Raw genomic sequence first — 6589 nt, forward strand, 5'->3', positions numbered from 1 at the left:
TGGGCGGTCGATTTGAGATTTGAAGCCGCCGCCCTTTAACGTCCGGGGAGCGGGCGGTTTTCCCCCCCGTACGCTGGACGCGTGGCAGGCAGCGGAGGTGTTCGGAGCCCCCCTCCCCGATACCGCCTTCTCCCAAAAGCGGTGCGGGGAGACCGCTTACTACCCTCCCGCTTACCACCTCCTCTGTCACGTCGATCCACGTCATCCTGACGTCATGTCACCGACCCCCGCCCTCGCGCCTCGTGGCCCTCCATGTCACTTTGCCACCCCACACCGCCCGCCACCGTGTCCGGCCACGCTGGCCTCCAGCTCAGCGCCCACGTCACCTTCCGTACCCGGGCCCGCCATGACGTCATGCTGACGTCATCGGCGGAAAAGCGCCAATGACCCATTTTTTCCAAATTTATCGTTAAAAACGCGTTATTTGGCCGTTTTATGTCATTTTCGTTGGAAACAAAGAAGAGCCGTTGTGAGCTGTTCAGTGCGAAATTTACCTCCAAGCCGCCAAATTCAAAGCTGCAGACGCCGCAAACTCACCAATTTACCTGCATTATTCATCCACTGTCGACCCAGAGGCTCTCGGCGTTGTTTATCCAGGTATTTGCCAGAATTCACCTGTTTCACCCGTGTTTTTGCCATTTCTCTGCAAATTTTCCATAAAACACCTGTTAAATCCCAAATTGAAGATTGTCTCTTAGTTAATTCTGAACTAAAGCAACCTGCATTGCCCCCTGCTCCAAAAATTTGATGTTAAAACAATAATTCGCGGCCTTAATTTGCAAATTCATCCTCAAGCTACCCGGCATTGTTCCCTTTTGCCGAGTGCAGGCTTGAATAGCTGCATTTCACCAATTTTAGTCCTGCCCGCTCTCTGCATTTTATCCTAATTGGTCCCAATCACTGTGAATTTACCCAAGCAGAGCAGAGGCAAGCCTGCCTAGCCTGCCTATTTCTCTTTGAAGAATATTTTTAGCATTATCTGCATTCAATCTGTCACCTGAGCTTTGAGGAACCTTGCAAACCATTGCACTTACCTTGTTCCATTCAGAAACTACATAATGGCTGCCCCTGCACCCACAGCTCTCAGTGTTGCCCCCATGAATCCACCAAATAAAGAGCTGGAGTCCCTACCTCTTGCTGACAGGGATTACCTCATCCAAGACTTTGTGGGTGATAGGAACCATTTGCAGACCTTCAGGGAATTAAGAGATGACTATTTGAATGGCAAGGATACATATGGGATATGGGAATCAAATCTGCCATATTACTTTCTCCCATCTGTTAACATTTTTCCAGAGATTATCCGCCTATGTGCTGAGAATTATGATGCAAACCACAGAGCTGTCAAGTCTCCATCTCGGAGCATCCTCTTTCACATTAATGCTGAGTCCATCAACCAGATGCTCAACTTCAAACAAACTCAGCTGTTGTTTCCTTTCTCCATGAACTATCTGCTGGATACAGGTGCCAAGATGTCCACTGCTGACATTCAAAAGATCACCCAGACATTCATGAGGCCTGACCGCCAGCCCACAGGGCCACCTCCCTACTTGTATGTCCACTTTACTGATATAGGCAAACTTCTGCTGGACATGATTTCATATGTGTTGGGCTATAAAACCAGTGAATTTGTTGATGAGACAGTGCTGGTATTACTAGCTGCTTATAGCCCAAGCCAACCTCCTGCCTACAAATATAATTTTGCTAAATTCATAGCCAACAAGATACATGAGCAGCTTTTCAAAGTAGACAGGGAGGGCATTTTCAAATATTCATCTTACATCTACCACTTGTTCATGTATTACCAGTCTGAGGCCTTTCAATGCTCCATCAAAAAGCTGGACTCTAAGGGGGAAAGAAGGTCTGTCATCTTCTGGACATCAGTTTATCACCAAGTCCAAGATTCACCATACTCATACTGTGAATTTATCGATGAGTTTGTCTACCCAGTCTCTTGCTTGTTGATGAGGTCCCCTCCTCCCAGAGTGTCATTTGAAATACATAAAACCATGCAGCTCTCTAAAAATTATAAAATAGGTGATTGGTACCTATACCAGGATCATACAGTCATCAGAATCTATGGCTGCGAGCTCTGTCCATACAGGCTCCCAAAATATGTGCCCATGAGACTGTTTGCCTTGGAGTACTATAGGCAGCTCATTCACTCTGACCTCACCCACTTTCACAGTGCCAAAAAGAAGGCCCATCTCAAGTTCAAGCACCACCTGGGCCCCTTCATCATGAATAAAAAAGAGGGATGGCAAGATGCTGAGCTAATCCTCAAAGACAAGTACAAGCTCTCAAAAAGCTTCCGGTGGGTCCCTTATGACCCTGAAGGCTTCATCTGTGCCAGGAGGGTTAAGTACAGGCTGCTAGGCTATGAGCATTGCAAATATCCACATATTGAACAGTATGCCAATCAGAAAGAATGGCTGCAAGATACTTTAATTGAAAAACTAACTGAAGAAGAGATAATGCAAAAGAATGTCAAGGATTTGGAAAAAACTCTTGACTTAGATTCTGTGCAGCAGGTAATCTTCAAGCAACCACATCCAGTGGGAGAAGGGACCTCAGCTACAACAACTGCACCAGCCACCCAGGCACCTTCTACAGCAGCATCAGGTACAGACAAGGGTAAAGGAATAATGGGTGCTGAAGAAGAAACAGTAAAAGAACAGCCTGCCTCCTCAATTGGGCAGCAACAAGAGCAGACCCCTCCACCGCAAACTGAACCACCTACAGCACCTATTTTGCAGACTCCAGCACATGAGGAGAGGGGTAAGAAAAGAGACAGAGAAGAGTCCACTCCTGCTAGTGGATCCTCCCAGCAACCTGAGGCCAAGAGGCAAAAGGTTGACTCCCCGGTAATAGAAGAGATAAGTGAAGAAGTCCTTGACAGTCCAAGGAAAGATGGGGGAGACAGCCAGCAAACGGGTACAAGCTCCTTTCAGCAGGAGCAGGGATTGCAGCTTGGCTTGGAGGTGTCCTCCTCCACTCAGCAGAGCAAGAAGCCTTCAAGCACTAAGGCTTCTTTCAAACAAATAAAGGCACAAAATGACTTGCTGAGAGTAGAAGTATATAAACAGTTTCTAAAAGCAACACCAGCCAAACAAGAAAGATTGATGTCAGTGTATGACATTCAAGAGGAGAAAATGATCCTCAGCCATTTCAAACCTAAGGTGCCGCGGCCTAAATCAGCTGCAGATTTTGTAAGAACAAGGGTGGAAGTCATGGCAAAAGACATTCACCCCATGGACCAAATTGAACTGCACAAACAAACTGGAGAAATGGTCTATGCCACATTGGTGGACAGGGCAACAATGGCCCATGAATTAAAAGAATCATTGAAGAATACCAACATTCAGTTGGATTTTGAGAGAATGTCCTCCATGGCCAAGGACAACAGAATTAAATCACTTGAGGACATCATCATAGACCTAGGACATGATCCTAAGGACCCAAAGGGCGTTAGGGCCCTCATGAAGAAAAAAGAAGATGACCTTAATGCATTGAAGAGAAGGTTAAAGCTGCTGCCCACCGAGCACCCCCAAACAGCAGAATTGCAGAAGGAAAAGGAGGCCGATGAGTAGCTTGATTTAATAATGCAGCTTAACCAGAAGGTTCTTGATTTGGAAAAGGAGCTTGAAGGGGCACTGCAAGACAAGCAGGGAGAATCCACATCCCAAGCTCCTCCAACTACTTCAACCACTGCAACAACTACAGAGGCAGCAGTAGCCCCGGTAACAACTACAGCCACAACAGAAGCAACAGCAACAACAACAGCCCCAGAGTCCAGATTAAACATGGAAGATTTGACTAAGGCTATCAAAGAAATGGAGCTCCAGGCTACTGAGATTAAGCAGGCCAAGGAAAAATTAGCAGAGCTAGAGGCCAAATATTACAAATCAAAGATGACTATGGCAGAGCAAGGTAGAGAAATAAAGGCCCTCAAAGAGAAAATAAAGGCCTTGGAGAAAGAGCTCAAGCTAGAAAGTGCTATGGCAGAAATAAAAAGAATTTTGTGGGCCCGAATTGACCAATCCATTACTAGACAATGGAAGTCAATTAAGACTGTGCATGAACAAATGGAGTTAATTGGCAAAGCACAGATTGAGATCCAGAAAGCCAGAACAGTACTGGGAAACAGGCCTGAGCAGGCCAATAGAATGATACACTTTTTGAACAACCAGACCCAGGAGGAGCTAGCAACCATCAACATTGTTAACAGAACAGAGGCTGTCCTTATGGCTAAAAAGGTGCTAACTCTCAGGAATTATGTACAGACTGTAGAGAGAAAATGCCATGAAATACAGGCTGAGGTAGATGAATACAAGCTCAAAATGGGAGCACTGCAAGGAAAGGGATTGCCCAGCCTACTAACTAGCACAGGAAAACTGCTCCCCCGTGAGCAATATGCTGCCAGGATGGCAACTTTTATTGAAAATCATATCACTGCATCTGCCAGTACTTCTGAGGAAGCAGGGCCTCCAACAGGGCAGGGCCTTCTTGACAAACTTGAAAATCTGTTTTTTATTGAAAATGAAATCCACCACCTTTTTGAGGTTCCTCCTAATTTTTATAGATATACAGAGGCAGATGAAACATTGGTGAAAATTCGAAGGCACCAGCTGCCCAAAGAGGATTGGTGGCAGGCAATGCTGCAAATTTTACCTCAGTGATCTCAGTTGATCAATCCTAGTCAGCCTCCACTTAGCAAAGAGCAAAAAACAGAATAAAGACAACACACAAGGCAGCCGAAGGATGACTCAGCATAAAGATAGCGGCAGCAAGCCAAATATAAAAAATGCGCAAATTTTGGGCAGCGCATCTTCAGCCGACTCCAACGGTCACAAAGTCAACATTCTCTGACCATTTTGGACAGCTATTACAATCAGAAGTTACTACAACATTTACTTTCTCAGCTACAATGCTCCAGGAGTTGGCACGACATTAATGAAACATTTACTCATCAGCTAGATATTTTCTTATGTAAATTATGTATATATACCTCCCCTGGCAACGTATGAGGGGTTGGTGATTTTCATTCTGAGGCAAATGTATTGTATATTTTCAGATTATCTAATGCAAAAGGCTGGAAAAGCTCAGTGATTTCCTGAATGTTTGATGTCTTGGTGATACTATGCGTGCTGTTGCAGAATTCCTGTGTTGTCTGATGGAACAATAAGTTCTCTCAATCTATGTTTTGTCTTCTTATGTTTGTTTGAATCATACACATGTTTCACAAATCTAACAGTAGAGAAAAGGAATAGTACAGGAAATGTTTGGATACACCTTGTGCTCAATCTCTATTGCTGAAAATGTTTTCTTCAGAATTGATCATGAACATGAATTCTTAATTGCTCATGTTTTCATTAATTCTATAAATATGAATGTTATATAGAAATTCTTCATTGCTTCTAAATAATATTCCCACTGTTCTCCATATCAGTTTGTTGAAAGATCCTTAATTGCCTTTCATGCCCTGATAACATCACTCCATCACAGATTTAAAGAATTGTTTCTTAGACACTTATCTGGCTCTGCAGCATCACTATTGTATCAGCACAGACATATCAAGCAAGTTAAGCATCACTGACTCCATGCCCAATGGCCTAGAACACCCTGGTAATCATATATATATCTTGACTGAAGTCATCATCCAGCAAACTTCAAAACAAAACCTTGAGCATCATAACTAGCCTAAAATATCATACCAACAAAGTTAAATCATAAAGAGAGAGCCCTCTCTGGTCATAGGTAGGCTAGAACCTGTGACCCAAAGATTGGTTAGTGGTTACCTCGGCCGTATTCCCTTGGGAGTCAAAGGGAACAACCTGAGTGATAACATACCCCAGCTGGCTGGTTGCTTGGGTAGATGTAGGAGGAGGGTGTTACAGTGGGGTACACAAAAACACCTCACAACTATTGTGTGTACTTGTCATCTATTAGGATGACAGTGGTTAGAAGAGATGAAAAATTTGATGAGGAGAAGGAAATGAGGTGTTCTCTTGAGAGAGAGCTTCACTTGCAACTTGATCAAGATATTTTGGCTCCAAAGGAAGAACCTAAGGAAGATGTGGAAGATGTGGAGAAACCATAAGCAAAGGAGTAGAGAGTGGAGACAACCACTCAAGGAGAGACATCCAGAGAGGGAAGGCAGAGAACCAGGGAAACTGACAGATTGTTGCATGATGTAAGAGAGAATGTGGGAGAACCCACATCTTAGTGCAAGCAAAGGAGGTCACCAAATTGGTACACTGGCTACATGGCTTTCATGAGTGAGCTTGTAGATACTGAGCCATCCTCATTCGAGGAAGCAGTGCAAAAACAATGTTTGGGAAGTGGTCCCAAGACCAGCAAAAAATTTAGTGGTGGGTTTCAGATGGATTTACAAGGTAAAGCATGCAGCAGATGGTAGTATCGAGAAGCATAAGGCCATATTTGTGGCTAGAGGGTTCTCTTAGGTGAAGGGAATTAATTGTGAGGAGACCTTTGCTCCAGTAGAAAGGTACTCATCCATCCAATCAATTCTAGAACTATCAGTGCAGATGGGGTGGAAGATCCACCAGATGTATGTGAAGACAACATT

Source organism: Pinus tabuliformis, chromosome 4_2 (assembly GCF_031772625.1).
Source record: "Pinus tabuliformis cultivar Carrire ecotype Pingquan chromosome 4_2, CPIR1, whole genome shotgun sequence".
In the NCBI taxonomy this organism is placed as follows: Eukaryota; Viridiplantae; Streptophyta; class Pinopsida; order Pinales; family Pinaceae; genus Pinus; species Pinus tabuliformis.